Source organism: Rhinatrema bivittatum, chromosome 7, assembly GCF_901001135.1.
Source record: "Rhinatrema bivittatum chromosome 7, aRhiBiv1.1, whole genome shotgun sequence".
Lineage (NCBI taxonomy): Eukaryota > Metazoa > Chordata > Amphibia > Gymnophiona > Rhinatrematidae > Rhinatrema > Rhinatrema bivittatum.
This window is the reverse complement of record NC_042621.1, coordinates 271,578,811-271,592,134: the sequence shown is the minus strand read 5'-3', so window position 1 is coordinate 271,592,134 and position 13,324 is coordinate 271,578,811.

Here is a 13,324-nt window from a genome sequence, read left to right as displayed (position 1 = left end):
GCTGAGGTCCAGGGACTGTATATTTTACAGCGATTTTCTGTGCTGGAGTCCTTTTCCAGGACATGCACCAAAAAATAAAAAGAAAGCATTTCTTTCAAAGGCCTGAGTTATTCAACTCCTTCTCTTTTTCCTCCTTCCCATGCATGAACTGCTGATCCCTTGAAGACTGCTCTACCACAAAGTGAAAACCACAGTTCCTGCCACAGATGGATGGATGGAAACTCATTTGGATGATCATTTCCAGCAGAAGAAAATGTGCAAACAATGCTCCAATGAGAGTGAGACTGAATCCTTCTAGCATTTTTTGAGGTACAAACAAGAATAAAATGTTAAGTCTGGCCCCTCCACCACCATGACAGTGCCAATGACCAGACTTAACAGTTGTGAATTGGGTCCCAAGTTAAACAGAAACCACATAATCTCAACTCCAGTTATTTCCATACCACCATCTGTTGGAGGAAAGTCCTAGCCCACTGAGATTTTTTGCCAGATAGATGTTTCATTTAGCAAATAAAGAGCAATGTTGCAAGAAAAAAAGGAGATATGTGACTACTGATAACATTTCTGAAAAGAAATGTTGAAATCAATATTCAAAAGCCATTTAGACAGATAACTTGAAGTTATCCATCTACATGACAAGTTATGGTATATTTAATTCCTTATATGGCTAAATTTTATCCAGATAAGTCAATATATGGCTAAAATCAAGCAAGATAAAAAGAGGCATTCTGGAGGCATTTTGGGGAGGGGTTAGCAATCTGATGTGAATCTGCTATGATCTCCGTGAGGAGATAGCAATCTCTTGTCAAAGCTCTGTAGAGAAAGCTAGGAGTTAGCAATCTGTCAGAAAGCTCTGTTGTTAAAGCTGGTATTAGCAATCTGTAGTTATTTAGAATAGTAGTGGGTGGATCCTTGGACCAGTGGAAGGTGACCACGCCCTCGGGGGGAAATCCTGAGAGGGACCACTGATCAGGCTTAGTGTAGGAGACAGACACACACTAGTTCTTTTATTAGACAATATAGTAAACCACCAGAGGTGGCAGTAGTGAGCTGGAAGCGCCCAGCTGGGCTGTAGTCCCTCAGGTATTGGAACAGCGATCCCAGGGTGGCTGAGCTGTAGAGAAACTAAGACAGTGAGTAGGCAGTACATGCAGAGATCTGGAACAAGACCTTGATGGTAACATTCACACAATAGTCTCTTAAGGCAGCCAAGGAGTTGGTATGCATTAGGCCCTCGAGGAGCGAGTACCTGTACCCAGGGAAAGCTCCGAGAGATAAATGGAAACTCACAATGTTGTAAGCAGCGATGACTTCTTAGCAGACGTGGAGTTCAGGAGCAAGTCCGGGACGTGGGCCCTCGAGGAGCGAATACTGGTTCCGGATTGCGACCTGCAAAGAAAAAGAGAGAGCGAGGCCCCCGAGGAGCGGGTACCTCTAGTGAAGTCCGAGGAGTCAGAGTAGCTAGGGTCGCGGAGAGCGAATCCCATCCGCAGAAACCAGGAGGAAGCGAACTGCTTGCTAAGTTGTCTTGTTAGCAAAAACTGAGACCTTAAATATCTGGAGCTGGTGACGTCATCTCAGGGGGACACCCCCGAGGTTCGCGCCAACACTGGTACATCAGTCGGGCCACGCGCGCCCTTAGGCATCTGGTCAACATGGCGGCTTGCAGCGTCAAGCCGGTCCGTGAACGCTGGAGGAGGAGGGCCTGGAGACGCCGCAGCAGCTAACCTTCCATCAACCCCGGAGGGAGTCGCCAACCAGGTAAGGTGGGCGGAGCAGAGATGTCGGACAGCGACGGACACAACAATCTCCCAGTACGTGCGCAAATAAAAAACGTTTAAAAAGGAATAAGGCATGGGCATGGTCTGGGCGGAGCATGGGCGGGACATGGGTATTCTGGGATGTTGCTTTGAAAAGTGCACATAAGTATTTACACGCATAAGCATGCACCCCGGGGTCTCCTACTGCATAACTTTACTTCTGCTATGGACGGTGTGTAAGAATTAAAATTAAAAAAAACTAGGCGAGTCAGCGGGGTTTTAAGGGTTGGGGTAAAAGGGAGGCTAAATAAAAGGTGTGTGTGTGTGTGTGTGTGTGTGTGTGGGGGGGGGGGGTGTTAGAAAATCAACCATTAAATGGGCGAACTGGAAGTAAACTGGGAAAAAAGGCATTGCGTCCCCTCCCACACACACACTTATGCAGTAGAGCCGGCAATTGCGCACATGTACGCACATACAGCCCATTTTATATCATATGTGCATGTTATAAAATAGCCGCGTCTCTGGGGACGAGCCGGCGTATGCGCGCACATGTACGCCCGCGCAGCTGTTTGAAAGTTACCGTATTAGTGAATCAAGTGTTTAGCCATCTAATTCAACCCCAGAACACCCCTAACTTAGCCAGCTAAATTATTTCTGGCTATCTTATTAGGCAGCTACAATTTAGCCAAATAATTGCCCAAATAGATACATTTAGCCGGCCAACTTCTGACCTCTCTAATACTTACAGTTCCCCCAACAACCACATCAGCTTTAGTTATATCAGTACTCACCCATTAGATACCACATAATTATCACTTTCCATCATTTCATTGGAACTCTGTCTCCTGCTTGTGCCCGTTTCCCTCAGATAGTAGCCAAGTATTGCCCTGGTATTCCCTAGCATCTGTCTGAGACTTCCTCTTCCCCACTGTACTCTCCACTCCTGCGCTTGCAGGAGCTAGGCTAAGTCCCCTGGTTGTTTTCCAGCCTCTGGCTTTTTTTCCCTTGAGGAGGAAAGCCCCTGCAGAATCCCTTCCTTAAGAAAAGGTGCCTCGGGCATCCTACACTCCTTGGGAGTCCTTCCCAACTCCTCCGATAACATTTTGACCATCATCTTATATATTCTGACCCACCCCTTCTAGAGGAGACATGCAGCAAGGCCTTCTGTGGAAGGCCTTGCATTTATCGGCCATTTACAAGCGCTGGCCAACATCCATATCTTACCATGAGCTTAACGTTTCCCAATCGGCTAATTCAGAAACACCGCCCATATCTGCATAACCACCAGGAAGAAATTAAGTGAACACTTCCTTTCCAGGCAAATCCTTCAGTGTCGCCAGGGCTCATTTTGGAGGCCTACTACATAAGTACTTGGCCTTCATGTCATCTCAGTGAAGAAAGACTGAGGAAGCTCATGTGGCGGTGGCTGTTGCAGGAGCACCCACCCATACGTGTTCAGAAAGACTTCTGGCATGTTCCATCAGGGCTGGCAGAAGCACTAGGTGAACTAGGCCTGGGCGCCGACCATTAGGGTTCACGAGCCATATGGGGCCATGAGCGGCAGAGCCAAAGAGGAGTGGAGATTCAGCAATCTCCACTCCTCTTTGCTCTGCTCGCAACTGGGGGGAGTGGTACGACCGGGTGGGGGCGGCACGATGAGGGGGGGCGGACGCAAGGCAGAAGGTGCCGAGGGTCCCTAGCCCCCTTGCACCGGCCCTGTGTTCCATAGCAACACCATGAGGTGATGTCACCCATTTGTGTGGCTGATGTAGTCCTGCTTAACCTTGGAGAAAAACTATGTTACACTGGGCCATGGGTGCTCATCTGGCTCGTAGATAGACAGAATTTCAGGCATGAACTCAAGTGGTCAATGTGTTGCTTATTGCTACCCATCATATATATCCCTGCAAGTCCTGCACGACACAGTCCTGCAACATTCTCAAGTCATGATGAACCATTTACTGTTCCTAACCAGTTCTAAACATGCAGGCAGTTATGAATGCCTACTCAATTAGCAGCTGGCAATTTATTTTTGCTTTTACATATTTTCCATTTTTCGCTATGTTACTGTAGACTAAATCTGATTAATAAAAGATGGAATCCTGCATCCTTTTTCATATTTAATACCATCAGTAGGCAGGAAACTCTAAAACTTCTGTGGACTTTTGGCTTAGCATTTGTAAAGGCAGATTAAGAACAACTGAGAACATTATTAGTTCTTTTTAATCTATGCTGTTTCAGTAGAGGCCTTGATTTACTAAGGCTGTTTTCCTATTCTGGGGAAAATTTTCTAAGATATTTACACACATAAAACACGGTTTTAATCACATAAATGGCTAATACAAAGTAGCCTGGGGCTCAGTGCACAAAAAAGGACATGCATAACCCAGTTACATGAATACTTTTATGCGAACTGCGGAGAGGCATTCTGGGTGGGGAGGAGGTTGGACCTTAGATACATACTTTTCTATTTTAAAACGCATGTGCATAAGTTAACCTGCATAAGTAAAGCCCTCTGAAGAGGAGGTGTAATTTTATGCAAGCTAATCTATGTACCTACAGGGCCAATTATCCGAGCGTTTCAAAAAGTGAACTTATGCTCATAAATTTGCCTTGAACATGCAGGATAAAGTCTGCGTGTAGAAGTTGAATACAGACTTTAGACCTATCCATGTAGTTATAAAAGTACCCTCCCACTGACTATGGAAAAAAAGCTTAGCAAATCTGCGCTTTAATACAGTTAAAAATATGAAAGCTGTTTGTAAGAGAAATTGCAGAAAGTTGTGTTATAGAAATTCAAGTCATGCAGTTGCTGTGTTTGACTAATACTCAGCAATAAAACTGATGGACTGTCAAATATAGAAACAGCTGAGAGCCAGAAATTTAGGCATTTACAACCCTAAAAAGGCGAGAGGTAATCTGCATGGAGCGGCAGATACAACCCTAAAAAGGCGAGAGGTACTCTGAATGGAGCGGCAGATGCAACCCTAAAAAGAAGGCCATAGCTTAACCTGCATGGAGCGGCAGTTACAACCCTAAAATAAGGCGAGGGGGTATCCTGCACAGAGTGGCAGTTACAACTCTAAACAACTTGTTGGGAAAACTGGATGGGCCGTTTTGGTCTTTATCTGCCGTCATTTGCTATGTTACTATGTTAGGGCATTTATGACCCAGAGACAGACCTGTAAATAATGTTGCACTTTCCACCAGGAAACCCACGAAGGGAGCACAATGTGCCCATGCCTATAAGTTATGTCATAAAGAAAGAGAGCAAAAACTAGCCCAGGGGGAAAAGCAGCATGCGTGCGTTTGTGCTTGCTAACGTGCCGGGACAGAGAGAGGCAGAAGAAAGGTTTTCAGAAAACAGGAGCTACCGAACGGGGGAAAAATCACAGCTCGAGTGGAGCAAAAGAGCTGTGAGAGGCAGAAAGGCAGCTGACAGGATTGTGTCTGTTACCCTGTAATCCAAAATAGGCACATGGAGAGTCACGGCGAAACAGACATTTTTACTGCTTGTGAAGGGGGTTTGCTCTGAACTCTAAAAAGCCCTTTCCTAAAGTGAGAGACAGATCCTTAAAAAAGGAGCGTCCCCCGTGAGCGAGCGATTTTTTAAACTTCTGTTCTGTAAGGATTGTGAGCTATGAGAGCGGGTATGGCTGGGAGAAAGTCTAGGTATCACCCGGAGCCACCGTGGAAACAGACAAAACCCGAGAGAAAACTCAGAGAAGCTGAAGCAAGTGCTTCTGGGCTGCGGTGACTATGGGCCAGCAACACAGTTTTTGTGAAAGAGAGATTTGATGGAGTTATTGCTGAAAGAGGAGCCACAGGGAATAATTTTGAGAATAATTGAAAGTGGTAGTAAGGAAACCACAACAGACATTAGGAGTGGCTAGTGAGCCTTATTCCTGCACCGCACTACAAATTGCAGTACATAAGAACATAAGATTTATCGTACTGGGTCAAACCAAAGGTCCATCAAGCCCAGTATCCTGTTTCCAGCAGTGGCCAAGCAAGGTCACAATTACGTGGCAGGATCCCAAGGGATAGATAGGTTCCAAGCTGCTTATCCCAAGACTAAGCAGTGGATTTCTGCAACTCTCCCTTAATAATGGTTAATAGACTATAACTCCAGGAACTTATACAAACGGGCGGATTTTAAGAGCCCTGCGCACCGGTAGGCCTATTTTACATAGGCCTACCGGCGCGTGCAGAGCCCCGGGACGCGCGTAAGTCCCGGGGTTTTCCGAGGGGGGCGTGTCGGGGGCGGGCCCGATCCGCGCGGCGTTTTTGGGGCGGGTCCGGGGGCGTGGTTACGGCCCGGGGCGGTCTGGGGGCGTGGCCGCGCCCTCCGGACCCGCCCCCAGGTCGCGTCCCGGCGCGCTAGCGGCCTGCTGGCACGCGGGGATTTACGTCTCCCTCCGGGAGGCGTAAATCCCCCGACAAAGGTAAGGGGGGGTTAGACAGGGCCGGGGGGGTGGGTTAGGTAGGGGAAGGGAGGGGAAGGTGAGGGGAGGGCAAAAGAAAGTTCCCTCCGAGGCCGCTCCGATTTCGGAGCGGCCTCGGAGGGAACGGAGGTAGGCTGAGCGGCTCGGCGCGCGCTGGCTATACGGAATCGGTAGCCTTGCGCGCGCCGATCCAGGATTTTAGCGGATACGCGCGTATCTACTAAAATCCAGCGTACTTTTGTTTGCGCCTGATGCGCCAACAAAAGTATGCCAAATCGCGCTTTTTGAAAATCTACCCCACATTTTTTAAACACAGCTACACTAATAACTTTCACCATATCCTCTGGTAAGAAAATCCAGAGCTTAATTATGCGTTGAATATAAAATATTTTCTCTTATTAGTTTTAAATATGTTACCCAGTAACTTCATTGTGTGTCTCCTAGTCTTTGTGCTCTTTGTACAGATCCAGTCCTGCTTTTACTCACCTGCATGTAGGTACTAATAGTCTTGCTGTTCTTAGGGAATGCAATAGGGAAATCAGAATAAATCCTAGCATGCAATGGGATAAAATCAGGACTGAATTAACCTGTCCTGAAAATCTGGAGCCAGTTGGCAACCCTAATCTTATCTCCCTTCAGCCTTCTCTTCTGCAGGCTGAAGGGTCCTAACCTCTTCAGCTTTCCTCACAGGGGAATCGTTCCATCCCCTTTATCATTTTTCTCCCCCTTCTCTGGAACTTTTCTAATTCTGCTATATCTTTTATGAGAAGAGGTGACCAGAACTCACACAATACTCAAGATGAGGTCGCACCATGGAGTGATACAGAGGCATTACGATATTCTCTGTTGTTTTCTCTATTCCTTTCCTAATAATCCCTAGCATTCTATTTGCTTTCGTGGTTGCTACTGCACACTGAGATCTAAAAGAATAGGGATACATGTGATTTCTGTTTTTTTCGTTGTACCTAGTTAGAATTCAGGTATTTAACTGAGTAAGGGAGAACCCTGCATCAGTCTACAGAAGATTTACAATGAAAGTGTAGACAGGTTTTGCTTTATTGATTTCTTAAAGTCGTGACAACAGGTATCTTCCGGAGATCAGAGCAAATGGTTCAAGAGAAGCCGAGGGAGCCTGCGCCGAGATACCAACTCCACTATGTCTGGACCTGTCTGGGAGACCAGATGGCCGCAGCTGTGGAAACCACCTTTGATTGGGCCTCCATCCAAGTGCACTTGTGAGCTCACAATTTTTGCATACACATACATTTACATGAGTCCAGAAATTCTGATCATAATTTTATTGATTTGAATAGTTTTGGAAAACTTTGACTACAAACTGCATATAAAGGTCAAACTTGAACGAACCATGTTGTCCTATTAGAAACTGCACAGGAAGGAAAGTGGGTGATTTTCCATCTCAGTCTCTCCTCTCAGGCTCTAGGGGCCTCATTGATCATATGGGTTTCCACTCACACAGGTATTCGTGGGAGAGAGAGGGGGGATTGCAGGGATCAGGTTGGAGCCCATCTTTGTGTAAATCCTTGGGAAAGCAGTGAGGTCCACAGAATGGATTCAGTAACCCCAGCAACCCCATTATATCAACGTGAGAAAGACAAAATTGTAGGAGGAACCCAGGGTTGCGTATGCTTGCCCCACCGGCTGGTTTTTTAACCAAAAGCATTGGGCCCACAAGCACATTTTCAAATGGAAACCCCCACTACAGAGTTTCCCTTTGAAAATGCAGGGGGCTTTGCAGCAGGGACAAAACCTGTGGCTCGAACCACGCACAAGGATTTCAAAATAAAATCCTCTCAGCCAGCTCTGCCCTCTGCCTGCCCCAGAACTGCCTCTTTTTGGCATGGTTAACATTATCTGAAGAGGGGGAGGGGAATTTTCAGCCCCCCATTTTACCCAGATTCCCAGGAAAAATGGTTTGTTCCATGCCTTCTGTAAAGAAATATTTCCTTAGATTACTCCTGAGTCCACCTCCTTTCATCCTTATCCCAGGACCTCTCATTCCAGACTCTCCTTTCTGTTGAATACAAGAGGCTCACCTCCCATGAATGAAAAGCTTGGAGGTAAATATCTCTATCATATCTCCACTTTTTCTCCTTTCCTCCAGGGTGCACGTGTGTAGATCTTTAAGTCTGTCCCCATATGCTTTATGATGAAGACCACGGACCATTTTAGTAGCCACCCTCTGGACTGACTCCACCCTATTTATGTCCTTTTGAAGTTGCAGTCTCTAGAATTATCCACGGTACTTCCAAATGAGGTCTCACCAGAGACTGATGCAGAGGGATTATTGCCTCCTTTTCCTTGCCTTGCTATTTCTCTCCCTATGTACCCAAGCATTTTTCTGTCTTTTGCCCTTTGCCTTATCTACCTGTTTGGCCACCTAAGATCATCAGTAAGCTCACCCGCTATACTATAGGGATGTGAAACGTTTTTCAAACTCGTCAGAATTCGAGGGGCCCCCGAACCCGATAGGAAAACCCCACAACATTTTTCGTGGGGTTCTCTTATCATTTTGGGGGGGGGGGGTGTTGGGAAGAAAGGGCACTTAAAAATAAACCCCAAACCCACCCCAACCCTTTAAATTTAATTCTTTCGCATCCCCCCCAATTTTTTTTTAAAGTACCTGGGGGTCCAGCGGGGGTCCCGGGAGCGATCTCCCATGCTCGGGCCGTCGGCTGCCACTAATCAAAATGGAGTGAGCCATCCAGTGCTCCTACCATGTGACAGGGGCCAGCCAATGGCATGGATACCCTGTCACATGCTAAGGGCAAAGGGCCATTGGTGCCATTTTGATTAGTGGCAGCCGACGGCTCGAGCGTGGGAGATCGCTCCTGGGACCCCCGCTGGACCACCAGGTACTTTAAAAATTTGGGGGGGGGGGGGGGGGGGGGGGGGGGGGGGATGTGAAAGGATTAAATTTAAAGGGTCGGGTGGCTTTTTTTTTTTTCGGCATGACACAGCCGATTTAAACGGGTAAGAATCGTGGGAACGAAGATTTCCAGTGGTTTTTACCCAAAATCAGTACCGGAAACGAGTCCGGTACCGATTCACATCCCTACTATACTGTACTGTTCCTTGGGGGTTTTGCAACCCAAATGCATGATCTTGCAGTTTGTATCATTAAATCTTAGCTGCCAGACTCTAAGAGTAATGAATAAAAAGCCTGTTTGTTTTCTGCTGTCTAGGAGACTGAATTCCTGCACACTGAACGAGTTGTCCAGTTGTTGTCCACCTAAGGTTGCCAACTTTTCCATGGAGCAGGACAGGACCCTTGGGGGGGGGGGGCCACAGCCATCACCCCCCCCCCCCTTTTCTCCTTTCAAATTGAGTGTTGATTTTTTTCTAGGCAGATTCTTCCTGCCTGTCTCCTCTTCCTCTGTGACTACCAGGAGGACAGCACAAAGTAGCAACAAGTGCAGCACAGCTGCGGGAGAGGTAGGGGAGGAGGAGAGTCAAACCGAGCCCCGAAAAAGGCAGGTGACTGGAGCGCTGCCAGGCTGCCACCACTGATTGGGCCCTGGCCTTGCCTGACCGGGTTTTACAGTGTCTGGACACCGTTCAGCAGGCTGCAAAACCAGGCTGTCCGGTCGGAAACCGGGCAGTCGGTCATCCTATGCCCACCACAGGTCTGATTTCTGTCAGAGCATGGAAGGTAAAAGTCAGATCAGTCCTGCCCAACCGTAGGCCAGGCAGTACTGCCAGAGTCAAAAATCAGCACATCGGCTGGGAGCCACAGGCTGAAAGATGCATCCCAACTGCCCGACGTTGTAGAGGGGGGAAGTATGTGCAGTAAATATGAATTTTTTTTTTTTTTAATTAAAATCTTTCAAAATGCCAACTGCTACTTTTGTTTGGTTTTCCTGAGTAGGCTTTTTGTTTGTATGTTTGCGGTCTTCTAAATAAAAGAATTTCCCTGAGAGAGGCTAGATGTTGAAGATATTTTTTTCATACTAGAGATTTTCCTTTTTTGGGGTCAGAAAATCAGTGTTTCCTGACAAGTTAAGTCAGCACGAAAGGAGGATTTTCTTACAATTGTGTCCACATGTGATATCTGCTGTTGGTACAGAATTTTTCCTGTAATTGCCTTCCAAAACGTTGTTATATGCAAAGGAAACGGCTTTGGTTTTTTTTTCTGACCTGAGACACTTAGAAGTTATTCTAAAAGCTAGGTCTGCCATACTTGACTGATTATTTTCTCAGGCTATAATTAATTCTAGCCTTCTTTCCCAGGTGTAATGGAGGATTTAATTAGAGATCTGCTGTCTGTAGCTAAAATCTGTAAAATGTTGAGTATTTAGACATTCGGTAAGATTCTTGATTATACTCTTTCCTATTTTTGAAATTTTTCTTGGCTTCCCACCTCACTTTAATTTTTAAGGACTTTTCAGGCAGTCATTGGGGTTTTAGTTTTTCTTTTTTCTTTGGGTTTTTTTGTGCACAATTTTAAATAAACAGGGTCATTTTCCATTATTTTCAAGTTATTCTTATGAATATATTTGGATTTTATCAATACAAAGAAATTAAAAAAAAAATTATAGTTGCCTGGTGACTCTACCCTTGCTGTCTAAAATAGATAAAAGACACCAATGGTTATTATTTTTAAGAATTTTTTATTGTATATTGCAATTACATACAGATAGTGTGATTACTTTTGATACAACTTTGGGCTTGCCTAATGTATTAACAGTGTAAAAGGTATTAAGAACACTATTTTCATGGTCAATTTTAGGCTACTAGGTTTCTTTTTGCATAGTTTTATCTTAATTTAGTAATTTTATATCTATACTCATAGTGTAGGCAGGGGCTAGAAACTACTTACCCTTTCGCCCTCCCTGGGTTGTTGCAGGAAGGAAATAACTAGGCAGCATGCAGAGCCAGCAAGGAAAAAGGGCAGAAGGACAAAGCAACTTAAAGAAACAGCTGGGGACTGAGTTCCAGCTTGCTGGCAGGGGGGGGGAGGACGCTGCACGTTTGGGAAGACAGACAGAGAGACAAACAGCTCTGTTTTAGAGCAGAGAGTCACACTACAATCTTTATAGGAGAGGAAGAGTCCTTTTTAAATTTAATTTGTGGGAATTAGGCTAAAGCAATTCAGCTATTTACAGCATTTCAGGCCATTCAGAGAGAAAACTGCTTTTGGGTGTCCCTGAGAAAGAGAGAAGAGAGGGCTGAGGAAAATTCTTTATCTGAAACTGACAGAAAGACCCGTTACCTTTGAAATGCAGAAAACATGAATTCAGGCCGATGCAATATCGGCACGTGTTAAACGGACGCTCGTGATTGAGTACCTGCTCCTAACGCGCTTCGATCCACCTTTCCCCGCGGTAAAAAGGAGGCACTAGGGAAAAGTTTGCATCCCTAGTGCCTCCTCAGCAGCGGGCGCCCAGGAGAGGTGGCTGTCGGCGGGTTAGGAAAATGGACGCTCGTTAATTCAGCATCCGTTTTTCTTACCTGACTGCCGGCGCACTTTTTTTTTTCTTTTACAGTTAAGAACATAAGAACATGAGAAATTGCCATTCTGGGTCAGACCAAGGGTCCATCAAGCCCAGCATCCTGTTTCCAACAGAGGCCAAACCAGGCCACAAGAACCTGGCAAGTACCCAAACACTAAGAAGATCCCATGCTACTGATGCCAGTAATAGCAGTGGCTATTAGCTAAGTAAACTTGATTAATAGCAGTTAATGGACTTTTGCAAGAACTTATCCAAACCTTCTTTGAACCCAGCTATACTAACTGCACTAACCACATCCTCTGGCAACAAATGCCAGAGCTTTATTGTGCGTTGAGTGAAAATGAATTTTCTTCAATTAGTCTTAAATGTGCTACTTGCTAACTTCATGGAATGCCCCCTAGTCCTTCTATTATTTGAAAGTGTAAATAACCGATTCACATCTACTCGTTCAAGACCTCTCATGATCTTAAAGACCTCTATCATATCCCCCCTCAGCTATCTCTTCTCCAAGCTGAGCAGCCCTTCTTTTTCAGTTCCTCCCAACCTAATATCACCACGATATTAAGTCAGAGGAACTACAAAAAAGCAGTATTTTCTTCTTTTCTATAAACTTTTGGGGCTTCTCAAGAATTAATGTCTGCTTCGAGGCAGGCGTTAACTTTTTAGAGTAAAAATGTGCACATTGGGTGCAATTTTTTTGCATCAAGGGTAATAGCTAATAGCCTCATCAACATGAATTTACATGTGATGAGCGCTATTAGATACGCACTCGATTGGACTCACATTTTGGACGCGCTAACCCCCGTTTTGCATTGGAGGTTATGAACGCATGTTTTGATCACATGTTGAGCTGTGCGCTGGCTGCAGGGCATGGTATTGCATCGGCCTGTGAGTGTGAGATCATATCACAAGTTGTTAAATCACACGTGAATTGTGAGAAACTGCAGGACGACCTTGACATTCAAATGGAGATGAAATTTAATGGGCCAGATTTTAGTAGGTACGCGCGGGCGTAGATTTGTGAGCACAACCCGGCGCGCACAAATCTATGCCCGATTTTATAACATGCGCGCACATGTTATAAAATCCAGGGTCGGCGCGCGCAAGGGGGTGCACAATTGTGCAACTTGTGCACACCGAGCTGCGCAGCCTTCCTCCGTTCCCTCCACCTTCCCCTTCCTTCCACTACCTAACCCACCCCCAGCCCTATCTAAACCCCCCTGACCTTTGTTTCATATGTTGCACCTGCCTCTGGGCAGGTGTAGATTGCGCGAGCCAGCCAAATGCCGGTGCACGATCCCCCGGCACGGCCGCTGTGCCTATGCAAAATAGGCTCGGCATGCACAGGAGCAGGTTTTAAAGGTTACGCTCATGTATAACGCGCGTAACCCTTTTAAAATCTGCCCCAATATCAGCAAGTGCAAAGTTATGCACATAGGGAAAACTAATGTGAACTGTAGTGCACAATATTAGGTTCCATATTAGGAGTCATCACCCAAGAAAAAGATCTAGACTTGCGTTGAAATCCTCGGCTCAATGAGCCATGGTGGTCAAAAAGTAAACAGAATGTTAGGAATTATCAGGAAAGGAAAAGAGAATGAAATGAAGAATATTATAATTGCTCTGTATCGTTCCTTGTTGCAACCAC